Below are 12,242 nucleotides of genomic sequence, written 5' to 3'. Positions count from 1 at the left end.
TGTGGTACCCAGTGATAGGACAAGGAACAACAGGTACAAGCTGTAACACAGGAGATTCCACCTCAACATGAGGAGATGCTTCTTCACAGTGAGGCTGATGGAGCACTGGAACAGGCTGCCCAGAGAGGCTGTGGAGTCTCCCCCTCTGGAGAGTTTCAGTACCCACCAGGATGTATTCCTGTGCAGCCTGCCCTAGGTGATCCTGCTTTGGCAGGGGTGTTGGACTCAATGATCTCTGGATCTAACCCCTACAATTCTGTGATTCTGTGGCACGCTGGGCAGTGCCCCCTTGGCACTGATTCACTCTTTGAAGTCAGCTGATCATTTGGAACTTTAAAAGATCTTCCACATGTCCTCATGATCTTCAGGAATTGCAGGGCCTGGAGTGCTCATGCCAGGCTGAGCTGCTGGCTGTTAACTGCAGTCTCCTAATGCTGCAGCTGCTGTCTGTCCATCTGTCCATCTGCAGCTCCACTCCTGCTAAATGGGTTTGAGCCATTTGCCAGCAGTGTGTTTGCATTAGGAAAAGCAAAACAAATATTCCAGACTGACAGAGTTGCTGGAAACGGGCTTTCCACCCAGGCCCTGGCTTTCCACCAGGCAAAGAGTTTAAGCCCTCACATGACACCTTGGGTTGTACAGAAGTCAGCAGTGGCTCCAGACAGCATGGTCACAGGGGGGAAAGCAGGAACCTGGAGAGCAGCAGAACAGAAGGGTCTGGGCTGAGGAGCTGCTAATTGGACAGTACTTCCTCGGGTGGAGAAAATAATTGCTTCAAAAGAAAAATGCCAGTTCCTGAAGGAAAGCTATTTAAAGCCACAATAATCCCAGTGCAGACCAGACCTGCTCAGTAACCAAAAATTACTATTTATGATCACATTTTTTCTTTAGAAGGTACATTTGGGGATGGAAAAAAACCTTCTGATGCTTGTTCATGTTTGTTTCCTTCATATACCTCTAAGACTTTCTAGGGAAAAAAAAAGTTAGAAGCCTGCTATTACCTACTCAGAAAGCTTGCAAGCCTCAAACCCCTCTAGTTTTACTTTGGTTTCCATGTTAATTAAAATTAACACAGAATCCCAGAATCACAGCATGGTGGGGTGTCAGAAATGGCCTCTGGAGATCACCTAGTCCAACCCCCCTGCTAAAGCAGGGTCACCCACAGCAGTTTGCTCAGGATCACAATGTCCAGGTAGGTTTGGAATCTCTCCAGAGAAGGAAGGTCCACAGCCTCTCTGGGCAGCCTGCTCCAGGGCTCCAGCACCCTCACAACAAAGATTCTTGTCATGTTCAGATGGAACCTCCTGGGTTCCAGTTTGTCCTGTCACTGGGCACCAGTTAAAAGAGCCTGGGCTCTCTCTGCTGGTTCCCTATCCCTCTTGAACTGGGGAGTCAAGAACCGGACCCAGTACTCCAGATACAGCCTCACCAGTGCAGGGTAGAGGGAGAGAAGAAATTGTCCTGCTGGCCACATCCTTCCTCATGGTCTTCTTCCCCAGAAGACCATTTGCCTTCTTGGTCAACTGGGCACATTTCCAGCTGTTCAACCCCTCACTTGTACTGATGCAGTGGTTCATTCTTCCTCAGGTGCAGGACCCTACACTTGCCCTTGCTGAACTTCACAAGGTCCCCCTCTGCCCAACTCTCCAGCCTGGCCAGGTCTCTCTGGGAGGCAGCACAGACTGATGAGGTGTCAGCCACTCTTCCCAGTAATACTTTAAATTAAAAAATAGAAAACTTAAGCAAAAATAATCTGTTTTGTAGCACCCAGTAGAGTCCCTGAGCAGGTGCCATCTCTGCTGAGCAGGAGGTTTTGCCTCTTTTCATCACTAAATCAAACCTGAGAACCTCCTGCACCCAACTCAAACGGGATAAATCCCAAAGTCTTGCAAAATACCCTCTATGGAATTTTCTTCTCCCTGTATGAACCAAACACCATCTGGATTTCTTCCCTGCCCTCAGCACAGAAAAATAAGGCTGTAAAACCACTTTTACACCCGCCTAGCTCTGGCCAGGACCTTCCAGCCTCTGTCTGATGCAAGACCCTACCAAGGGCTGTTGCATCAGAAGAAAACAGCAGGACCCATTTTACAGCCTGCAGGGTGGGAAAGCACCCACAGAGGCAGAGCTCTGCCTCATCCTCCTCCAAAGCTAGGGACTCTGCTTCCTTCCTCACAGGAGGCTCTTTTTTTTTTTTCCCAATTTCTTTTCAGGAAAGGAGCCTTATTCTCAAGCCAGAGAGGCTGTAATAGTGCCTCAGAAACAGTCTGGTCTGCCACAGAATGAGAAACTTCTATGGCAGCTACTGGTGATTTCACCTCCTTCTTGTTGTGGCCTGTTCTCCCCTGCCTGCTGGGCAAAAGGCAGCAGCCTGAGAGCTTTTAGGTGCTGCAGCCAGCTCGGCTGATTCACACAGAGGGTTGGAGGGACACTTTCATTTGGTTCTCCTTGCTCTTATTAAATGGATTCCAACCTTTCTGTGGAGCTGCACAGCATGCTCCGTGTGCCATGGTGTCACAGGCACAGGTCCTGGTGCAAGTCACGGTGGGGCAAGTGCTGTGTTGATGTTTCAGGGTGGTTTGTTCCAAGAGCTGCAAGGGCTGACCTGTTGCATCCTCACCCCTGAAACCCTGCAGGGATGGGGATTTGCAACCAGCAACCCAGAGCGACTGCATGTTCAAACCTTCTCAGGGCCTGTGTTGGAAATAAACCACAGGCATGAAGGAAAATCCTCTCCCATCCACCTCTGAGAAAATAGCATGGAGATGAAAGGGCACAACTAATCTCAAGTCTGGTTAACTGCAGCCAGGTGCAATGGGACCAGGGATTGAGACCTGGAGACAAAGAGGGAAAATGACCTGGAATGAAAAGGGGATCTCGATCCTGCATTAGATCAAAGAGCAAAAGGCACATCGGGCAAAGCTTCCCTGTTGGGTCCATGGCTTGAGGCAGGAGGAAGAGCTGGCAATCCTCTTCTGGACAAGTAATCCCAAAGGGGTGGCAGGAAGAATTGGGCTACAACATTTCATGCTGGATCACAGCACTTTGACACTTGAAGGGCTCTGGATACTGCTGCTCAAAGGCCAACCCAAACTCCCTGCACCGTTTGGGTGAAGTTCTGCAGGTTTTCAGACCGTTGGAGTTATCACCCAGAGCTAAAGGATTTTTCCCAGCTGGGCTTGGTGAGGTTCTCCTTGTGGCCTTGGGCGCAGGTTGTGCCCAGCTCACTGCCTCTCTCCAACAAATACCCATCAGCTTGTTCCAACCTCCCCTGCCTCCGGGTGCAGTGGAGAAAGGTGAGGGATTTGGTAGGAATGAGGAACCCCAGCACCAGCCCATTCCTGTCTCCAGCTGAGCCCTTCACCAGGCAAGTCTGTGCCTGGGGAGAGCTGCTAGCCTCTCCTGGTAGCTGCTCTGCAGTTCAGAGCATCACCATGTATTTGTCTGACACAGCCAGTTCCCACTGACAAAAAGCTGTGAGATGGCTCATGTGCAGAAGAAATGACCTTCCTGGACCTCTTCACTGGTTGTCCCACAGCACTGGTGTGGTACAGAAAGACTCACTGCCCTGTGTGGACTGTGCCTCATCTTTATTTCATGGTGTCTTGAAATATCCATGCTCTTTTTCAAGGACTGGCATCCCCCAGTGCCATCAGTGAGCAGGAGGAGCCTGTCCATGAAGGCAGCAGAGGACAATGGGCATCTTCTGCAGCTGGTGTTGCACAAACACATCCCCTGTGTCCTCCTCTTCATGGTGCCTGTCTTGGTCTCTCACTTTGCACTTGTAGAGCAGGGAAGAGTGATTGTATTAAATCAGAACCAGCCCTTTGCAGAGGGCTATAACCCACCATTGCTGGCTGGCTGCTGGATGGACACCCTGGGCAAGAGGAACCACACAACAACAGGTGTCCTGCAGCCCACCAGACCCAGGCACCTGGCCATGATCCTGTTTCCTGCCTTCTGCTTCTCACCTGGGTCCTGCAATGTGGCAGTTTATCTTGTGGGAAAGCGTGAAGCTGTCCTGAGTGTCAACAGCCACCATAGAAACCCTGCTGAGACTGCTGAGCCCTGCCAGACAGCGCTGCAGACCAAGCAGCAAGTAGCAGAGTCAATATTGGTTTTCACCTAACTCTCATCTGCTTCATCAGCAGAGTGGATCATGTGTGGTGTGTCAAATTGTTCCTCATGTGATTATTTGTTACCTCATGTGGTAACAAAGCTGTGCTTTCCATTCAAACAGCACAGAAGAAAAAAGCCCATTTTGATGTATCACCAAGATCTGGGGCTTGCCTTCCTGTGTGATTCTTTCTTTCCTACTAAGAGTCATCACAGGTCAGGTTATTTCCTAGGGAAAACAGAACACAGTGACAGAGAAAACTCTTCAGGGATACCACTTTCACTGGGATTGCAGCTTGAGGCTGAAATTAGACCTTTTCTTTTAAAAAGACTCAGTCATGGATAGAGAGATATGGGACAATCACCTCCTACAGCACATCTGCAAAAACATCCCAAAACGAGTTCAGAAGTGGGTGTGATGTCATCTCTGAAAAACTAATCATACTAATTGCTGGAGTTTGAATCTAGCCAAACAGCCAGTGCAAGAGAACAGTATTGTGTGAGGTGGTGGGCTTTGTAGATGACACATGGTCTTCTGCTAGAGGGAACAAAGAAAGTCTGATCTGCGTTTTGTGGTCCTTAAATTGCTAATCATCTTTAGAGGGGCTGCTATGCTTGCAGGGGTTCAAAGGGAAGACTGACAAACAACTCAATTTAACTGCAATCACAGAGCATGTTTCCCATGTCTCCTCCTCCATGCGTGGTTTCTCATGCTCAACAACAATCTCTCACAACCAACAAAATCAAACCAAAGGGCAGATCCTACTACAGCATTGCCACACTCCAGCTCCTAAAGGCTAATGCTTCAGCAGAACATTTCTGCTCAAGAGAGTGCTTAGTACACCCAAGTGTGCCTCTTCAAGCCATTGAGAATGAACAAATATTTTCTTTTCTTTTGCAAAACCACAAGGAATCTTGCCAGGGTCAGCATTTCCTGAGGGTAAACGTTTAGCATGATAAGGGATGTATGGAGTCATCTTTCTGGAGTGGCTAACAAAACCAGACTGAACTGGAGCAGGAGAACACACCAAATCCCTCCCCAGTGCATTGCTCAGACTGGTAAAGCCTTGTCAAATCGAGGTGACAGCAGCAGGGACAGCAGTAAGTAGATAATCTGACCTCAAGAGCTGTCACAGCACTACCAGGAAAAGCAAATGCCAATCACTTCTGGAAAAACCTACCCACCCATCAGGCCAGCATCAGTGGGGTTTTGTGAAGGTAAACCAGGATTCATTTCATTAATGTCACTCTTACCAGGACTGAGGTGGTTCAAAACCAAGCACTAAGGGCCAGTCCTTGTCCCTTCTCAGCTGTGAAAAATGTAGAAGTTAGGCATGGGAGAACAGTGAGAAATGAGCCATGTCACTCTTGCCACAGGGCAGGTCAACTGGCTCCAACCATCTTTGGCCACTGTGGTCTTACAGGGTCTGAGGCATGTCTTTGGCAGTTTCACAGCCATCCCAGACAGTCTCTTCTCATGTCTCACTCTCCTGGCAGTTACTGAGTTTTCTATAATGTCTAAATGAAACCTGTCTCTGCTGACATACAAATCTCACCTTACCTGCCATGAGATGACCACAAGGTCTCCCTCTTTGAGAGCAAGCCAGGGGAGCCACCGAGACAAGGTAGATGTGCTCCCCTGTGAACCAACAGAGGTTGAGAGCACCTGAATGAGAGCTTTGTATCCAGCCTGGTGGCTGCAACAAAAGCCAGGTGAGAACAGGCTCTGCCAAGCCTGTTCTGCCTTCATATTGCTGGAATATCATCTACCCCTAGTATTCCTTCTCTGTTAAAGTGAAACACTCCCCTAAAATATTCTGAGGTCCTGCGAGGAAGGGGTTTGTGATGTGAACTGAGTGCTGGCTAGGTGTTAATAGAGCACTGATTGCTTTCAAGTCAAATCGTGTCTGCCTGCCGAGGGAAAGCAGGGCTGATAACACATCCCAGGGAAAGCAAACCCCCTGCAGAGCTGCAGCTCTGGAGATGGTGTGGCTCAACAACCAGGGCTGCTCAGGTACCTGATGGCAGGAGAAGTGTCCCTGGGTGAAACGAATGTGCTTGGGCTTGTTCTTAGGCAAACAAAACCACGGGATTAATACTGAGTCCCTGCTGGAACCACTTTCTCTGACACTTAATTATTGAGTGTTTAAGCAGAGAGAGGGAGGCACTACTTGACTCAGTGAGAGATGGAGAACCCAAAATATAGAGGATTTCTTCACCTAAACAGCCTGTGTTCACCTGAGTACATCGTGCTGCTCTTCTCCTCGCATCCTGAAGCCTGGCCTTGGGCTTGGTTATTCGTTTGCCACTAGCAAGAGCTCTGCAGCGTCCACAGATGATGCAACGTCTCAGCAGTTCTTGCACCATGGTGCGGTGGCAGCCGGCTCAGAGCCCTTCTCTGCAGAGGAGCTGACATCTGGTGGGACACGAAAGCCATTACAAGTCTTACTACATCCCAGGCCGGGTTGCATCAGAATTAAAATTTGAATAATGGGGGGTGGGGAAGTTGTGCACGGAAGGGCAGGAGATTGAAAGGTGGTTTTGGCTGCTTTGGTTTTGCAGCATGACCTTCGCTGTCCAGAACTCACTTTGCACCCTGGGTCTTTCTGGGGTTTCCCTTTACTCTTTTCTACCTGCCTTATCGAATTAATTTTAGTTCTCTTTAGAAACAACAAAGTGGATTCAAAGACACCCAGGGTGCTGTGACTGGGGCTGAGCCCCAAGTCTTGCACCTGGACCCAATCTCTCTACAAAGCCCTGACCCCAGGCTGAGGTGAGTCAGGGACCTGTACACTGGCACTGAAGTGTCTCTGTGTCACCTGGGTAGATAAAAGAGTGGAAAAATATCTAAACATGTTCATAAATTAAACGGGAATAGAGCAAAACAAGCCTAATGATGGATAAAGAAAAAGAGTTCCAGCTGGTATCAGCCAGACTTCATCCCTGATATTGTGAACCCTCCTGTCTCAGTGAAGATTAAGCATCTCTAAAGAAGCTTAGGCAGCCTAATTAATGGTCCACTGGCCTAATTAGTGAAGATCCAGGACAGACATAAAAGCAGTCTAAGATTTCTGCTTTCTTATCACTGTTCTGGGAACCAGCATGCTGGCTCGAGCAGATTGATGGGGGCCAGTGTCACAGGGAGATGTGACAATAGCTGGACAGAGGTTTTCTGTGCAGCTGCTGGAGCATTTTAATCAGGAGCAGCTTCAAGGCTGGGCTGGTAAATACTGCCACGGCTCAGTGCTACCACAGACATTCTTCACACTCAAAATGCCACTGTCAAAGCTGCTGTGATAAAATAACAGAGGCAAAGAGCACTCCCTGCAGCAATCCGTGATGCCTGGAAAATGACAGGCAAAAGAAGGCAGTGACATGTGCAGAAAAATCTTGGCTGCTCGACGAGGAAGTTTGCAGAGGCTCACCAGAAGAGCATGAAAATTGATGTTCCTCCAAGAGCCCTGTCCTCCTGTGCTCACTCACATATGCCTGCATGCACCTGTGCTTGTGTTGAGTTAGCAAAACTTTCTTTGACAGGAATTTGTAGATTCTGGTGCTTACCAGCTTGGTGGTGAAGCTGGAAAGCCACATTCGGTGAAGAGCAGAAGCAGACCTTTCTCACATGGCAGCTGCTCATGGGGAACAGCTGAAATAATCCAGTGGGCTTGTGCTGCTGGCTGGAAGAGAAGGTGTGTGCCCCACAAACAGGATCCCCTGGCAGTGCCAGGCAACCAGCAGTCACTCATCACCCTCCTAGGCAGTTTCAGCTGTTTTACACAAATCAGAAAGCACATATTGCTCCCAGCACCTGGCCATTCTTACAATGCTGCTCAGCCTTCCCACTGAACTGAGTATTTTACTAGCCTGAGAAGGCTCGGCTCCTCTATCCCATCTTCAATGCATCAGCTGGTGCTTGTGCAAAGTGACTTTGTTGTTAGACTTAGAGCTACCTCCCACAAATGAGCCTGGCATGAGGCTGAAGAGTGAAACATTGCAGCAGGAAATAAATATTAACGTTTCCTGCTCTGTATCTGTGCCTCTCATCCTGGCTTTGTGAGGTAATTAATTACAAACCAAGCAAGCACAGCCAGACTGGGCCAGCTTCACAGCTCAGTGGAAGGGCTCAGTTTGAGGTCTACCCCAAACTTACTATTTTAGGCATTAGCTGTTCACACTGGTGCTGAAATGGAAGCACCTGCATTTAAAACCAGAGCTCAGAGAGGGAAGAGGCACATTCATTTGCTCTGGCTTAGTGGTAGAGACATTCTTAATTACCTCCTGTAGCTCAGTGGTGAACTCAGGTGAGAATTTATTTTACCATGTCTGTGGGGTTTTTTGCCTCTTGGTGATTTCTATATATTAACTGGAGATTCCATTCTCCTTTTTGTTGGTTCTGATACTAATAATTAGTGCTATAAGACCACAATCCTGTAACATCCTCATCTAGAATATGTAAGATTGATGCATCATTATTAATGATCAGAAATGAGGATTTCTAAACCACTCTTCTCCTCTGTCTTGCTTTTCAATACCATCTCTGCAGTTTTCTTTTCAAAACCTCAGAGAGCTCAATAAAGTCCCACTGGAATGGCAAAAGTAAGGGCTTTCACAGATTCACTGGGAACTTGTGGCTTCAAGTGTGACAATTTGCTGATAGATTTAGATACATGTCTCTTGGGATGTGTATCTGAATAAAGCCACACTTTGTACTTCCCTCCAGGGAAGCCTCTGCCTTCCTCCACTTCCTCTGTTTTCAAGATATTAAAGCACCAATTTCAAAACAGAAAATTCAGGAAGCCAATTGAATGGCCATGAGATATTATCAGCTTCTGGTTAGAAATGAGCCTTGGATGGAGCAAAGTACTGTCGCTGGCTTGCAGCAGCTTCCTGCTTGGTCCAAATCCAGTTTCAGGTGCTGCAGATGTAAGTAGGGGCTGAGGGGCCTCTGCTGGATACTGAGCATAATCAGGAGAGCCCCAGACTTTCTGATACAAGGGATTTTGCTGAATCCAGTTGTCCTTCCTCCCAACAAGCTTCTTAACTCTTCTCCAACACACTGGTGTTTCCAGGGGTAACACAGGTATGGCTTTGTGTTCCCTTGCAGCACTCTCTTCTCACTCTGCAGGCATACCACAAAAATCCCATTGTGGTGGACTGTAGGACTGGGGTTTTTCCTTGGAAAAGACCCTTAAAATCATCAAATCCAACCATTCTCTAACTCTACCAGGCCTGGTGCTAAACCATGTCCCTCAGCATCATAACTCTGTGTCTTCACAGAGATTCAACCACCTCCCTTGAAAGCCTGTTTCAGTATTTGAGAACCCTTTCAGTGAAGATGTTCCTTCTAATATCCAACCTAAACTTCGAAGCCCAGGTGTAATTTGAGGCCATTCCCTTTCATCCTATCACGTGTTACCTGAGAGAAGAGACCCAAACCCACCTTGTGATAAGCAAGAGCAAGAAGGTCTCCCCTTAGCCTACCAAAGGAGCCCTCGTTCCTTTAGCTGCTCCTTATAAATCCTGTTCTCCAGACCCTTTGCCAGCTTGGTTGTTCTTCTCTTGATTGGATCCTACCAACCTGGCTGAAGCAGTCCCCACTCAGCAGGCCCACAGTTGTCTCTGTTTGCAGAGCTTATCTTCACTCTCATCTTCCTGTGCAGACAGTGTCAGAGAACTCTACCACACCAGCTCTTCCTACAGTCGCAATGTGTTTTCGGTTGATTTAGTTACTGTGCTGTCAGCATGTCCTCCCGCTTCATCTGCGGCATTAATTCTTCCCTTGCTACTGGCTTCAGAAAGCATTAACAAGGGAAAAATAAATCAAGTGTTAGAGCACAAAGACGACTTGTGGGAAAAAGCATTTGAGTCTTTTCTGAAGCTTTCATGCCTGTTATTCTTCACTTTGCTGATACAGCTGGATTTACCATCCTGTTGAATGAGCATATTCCAGACCATAACAAAAAAAATAACAAAGTAAACCCATGTGCTCTTTGTATAGGTCAGAGCTGCAGAGGGGCTGCCAGATAGAACAGCACAGGACTACTTCACGGCGGTAGAATGAAATGTGCCAGCACAGGCAAAGCAGAGCTTATGCATGTTCCTCAAAAACACAGTGGAAACAAAACGGGAGACATCACAGAAATGAGAGCGTGAGGACATCTGCGCGTGGGAGCACGTTGTGCGTGCCCCGTGTTTGGGAGCCCACATCAGTCTGCCAGCTGGGTGAAGATGTTTGTGTGAACGTGTTGGAGTACATCCGTGCGGGAATGTGGGGTGGCCTTCCCCATTCAGCCCTTGGAAGGAGCTCACCTAAGTCAGTTTTGGAGTCTTAAATTGATGTTTTGGGGCATCAGTGCTCTCATGTCACAGTCTTTAGAGTCGCCTGTACAGTCAAGGTGTCTATTGGATCCCTTTAAGGAAGACATATCTATTAACAGTTGCCATCACTGATATACTGTGGTGGAGTGGGGGTACATTTGTTCCTGTGAAGGGGTATATTTCTCCCTGAGAAGTTCATGCCCTGTTTCATGCTTATATGGTGCTTTGTATTTTCAAAATGCAGCACTAAGTTTTCCTTGTCCTTTCATCCTCTTTTTTTCCACATAACCCATGAGAAACTAGACTGTATAGTTCAAGAGATCAGAGAACTCACACCAAGAATGTTCTACCCCACGCAGTTCCCTACATCAGCTCCAAATGACCCCAAGCATCTGAAACTACACTCGGAAATATGGAAAACAAAGTTTTGAGAATACATTTTGAGCTCAAAGCGCCAAGGATCTCTGCATGCTGAGTCGTGGAAATAATCTTGAATAATGCAGCACTGAAATCCATGCAATGGGGACAGGTGAAGGGGAACATGCAGGAGGTGAAAGACTCCTTGCTCCCCCAGTAAACTGTTGCTTGGTGAAGGCTTCTAGAGTGGGTTTCACAAAGATTCAGCCTTTTTCATTTCAAAACCTTTCTAAAAAGAGTTAGTAGAAGATCAATCCCTAGAGGAATTGGTGACCACACTCCTGCAGACGTCAGGAGGGGATGTATTTTTACACACTGGTGTCTTTCTGAGGTTAAAGCCCAGGAAGCAGCAGGAAGACTTCCTAGCCTATGTTGGCTGAGAAATTGCCCCATTCACTTGACCCAGTCTCTCCCTAGCTTTCTGTTTGCTTCCTACACATAAACACTGACACTCCGCAGCTTTAATTATAACCGCAATGTTTTCAGAACAACCAGACAAACAAAAAGCCTGGTCGGGATGTACTTTGTCTGCAACCTCCAAATATTTTCCCAGCTCTTCCCTTTGTGCTTTGAGGCTGTGTTTCCAAGATCTGAGGTTCAAGTGTAGGCGGATATTCAAAGCACAGGATCCATCCTGCAATTTCCACAGCTCACACTGGATGTTTGGGTTAACTTGGTGGGCGCTGAGCTGTACCCTCAGTGGATATCCTCACTGATTTGGGGTTAGGTGGTGGGTTGGGCAGTGATGAAAATCACCCTGCTCCCAGGCAATGGGAGGTTTTGTGGGAATTCAGTGAAAATTACGATCAGACTTCTTCCCTGGGAGTGAGAAACAACCACCAAGGCAATTTTGAAGTGCAGGGGATGAAAGCTCAAAGATGTATTTCAAAGATGTATTTCAACTCATATTTACAATGTACACGCTGGGTAGGTGTTTAAAGTAGGTGTTCTCTCTGAAATTTTACATGGGCTCAGCATCTGAGTGAAATACCATGTAAAAAAATCCAGCAATTGTTCTTCTTTCCCCACCGTCTATGGAAGAAAGTAGCTGCCTGGCATCACCCCCCAGTGCCCACCATTTCATTCAGCTCTCCAACACCTCAGGTCTCTGCGACTGGCCCTGATAAACCCAAAACTTTGCACACACACATGCTTGCACAGCATACTGTCCCTGAGGTATTCAGCACGTGGTTCATTTCTATGCAGAGCCTGCCCCAGGACTGTCTCATCCCTCCAGATGACCTGCTAGGTGCTTCAGCTCCCCAGGAGGGGCCATTTTGTGTGAGGGCAGGGGGCCATTTTGTGGGTTCAACAATCTCCTCAGGGCACGGGTACATAGCGACGTGTCAACAGCAGCGGGGACTCTGACGGCGGGTGACAGGCAGTGTGAG

This window comes from Indicator indicator, chromosome 19 (genome assembly GCF_027791375.1).
Source record: "Indicator indicator isolate 239-I01 chromosome 19, UM_Iind_1.1, whole genome shotgun sequence".
NCBI classification, from domain to species: Eukaryota; Metazoa; Chordata; class Aves; order Piciformes; family Indicatoridae; genus Indicator; species Indicator indicator.
Note: the sequence above shows the minus strand (reverse complement) of the source record.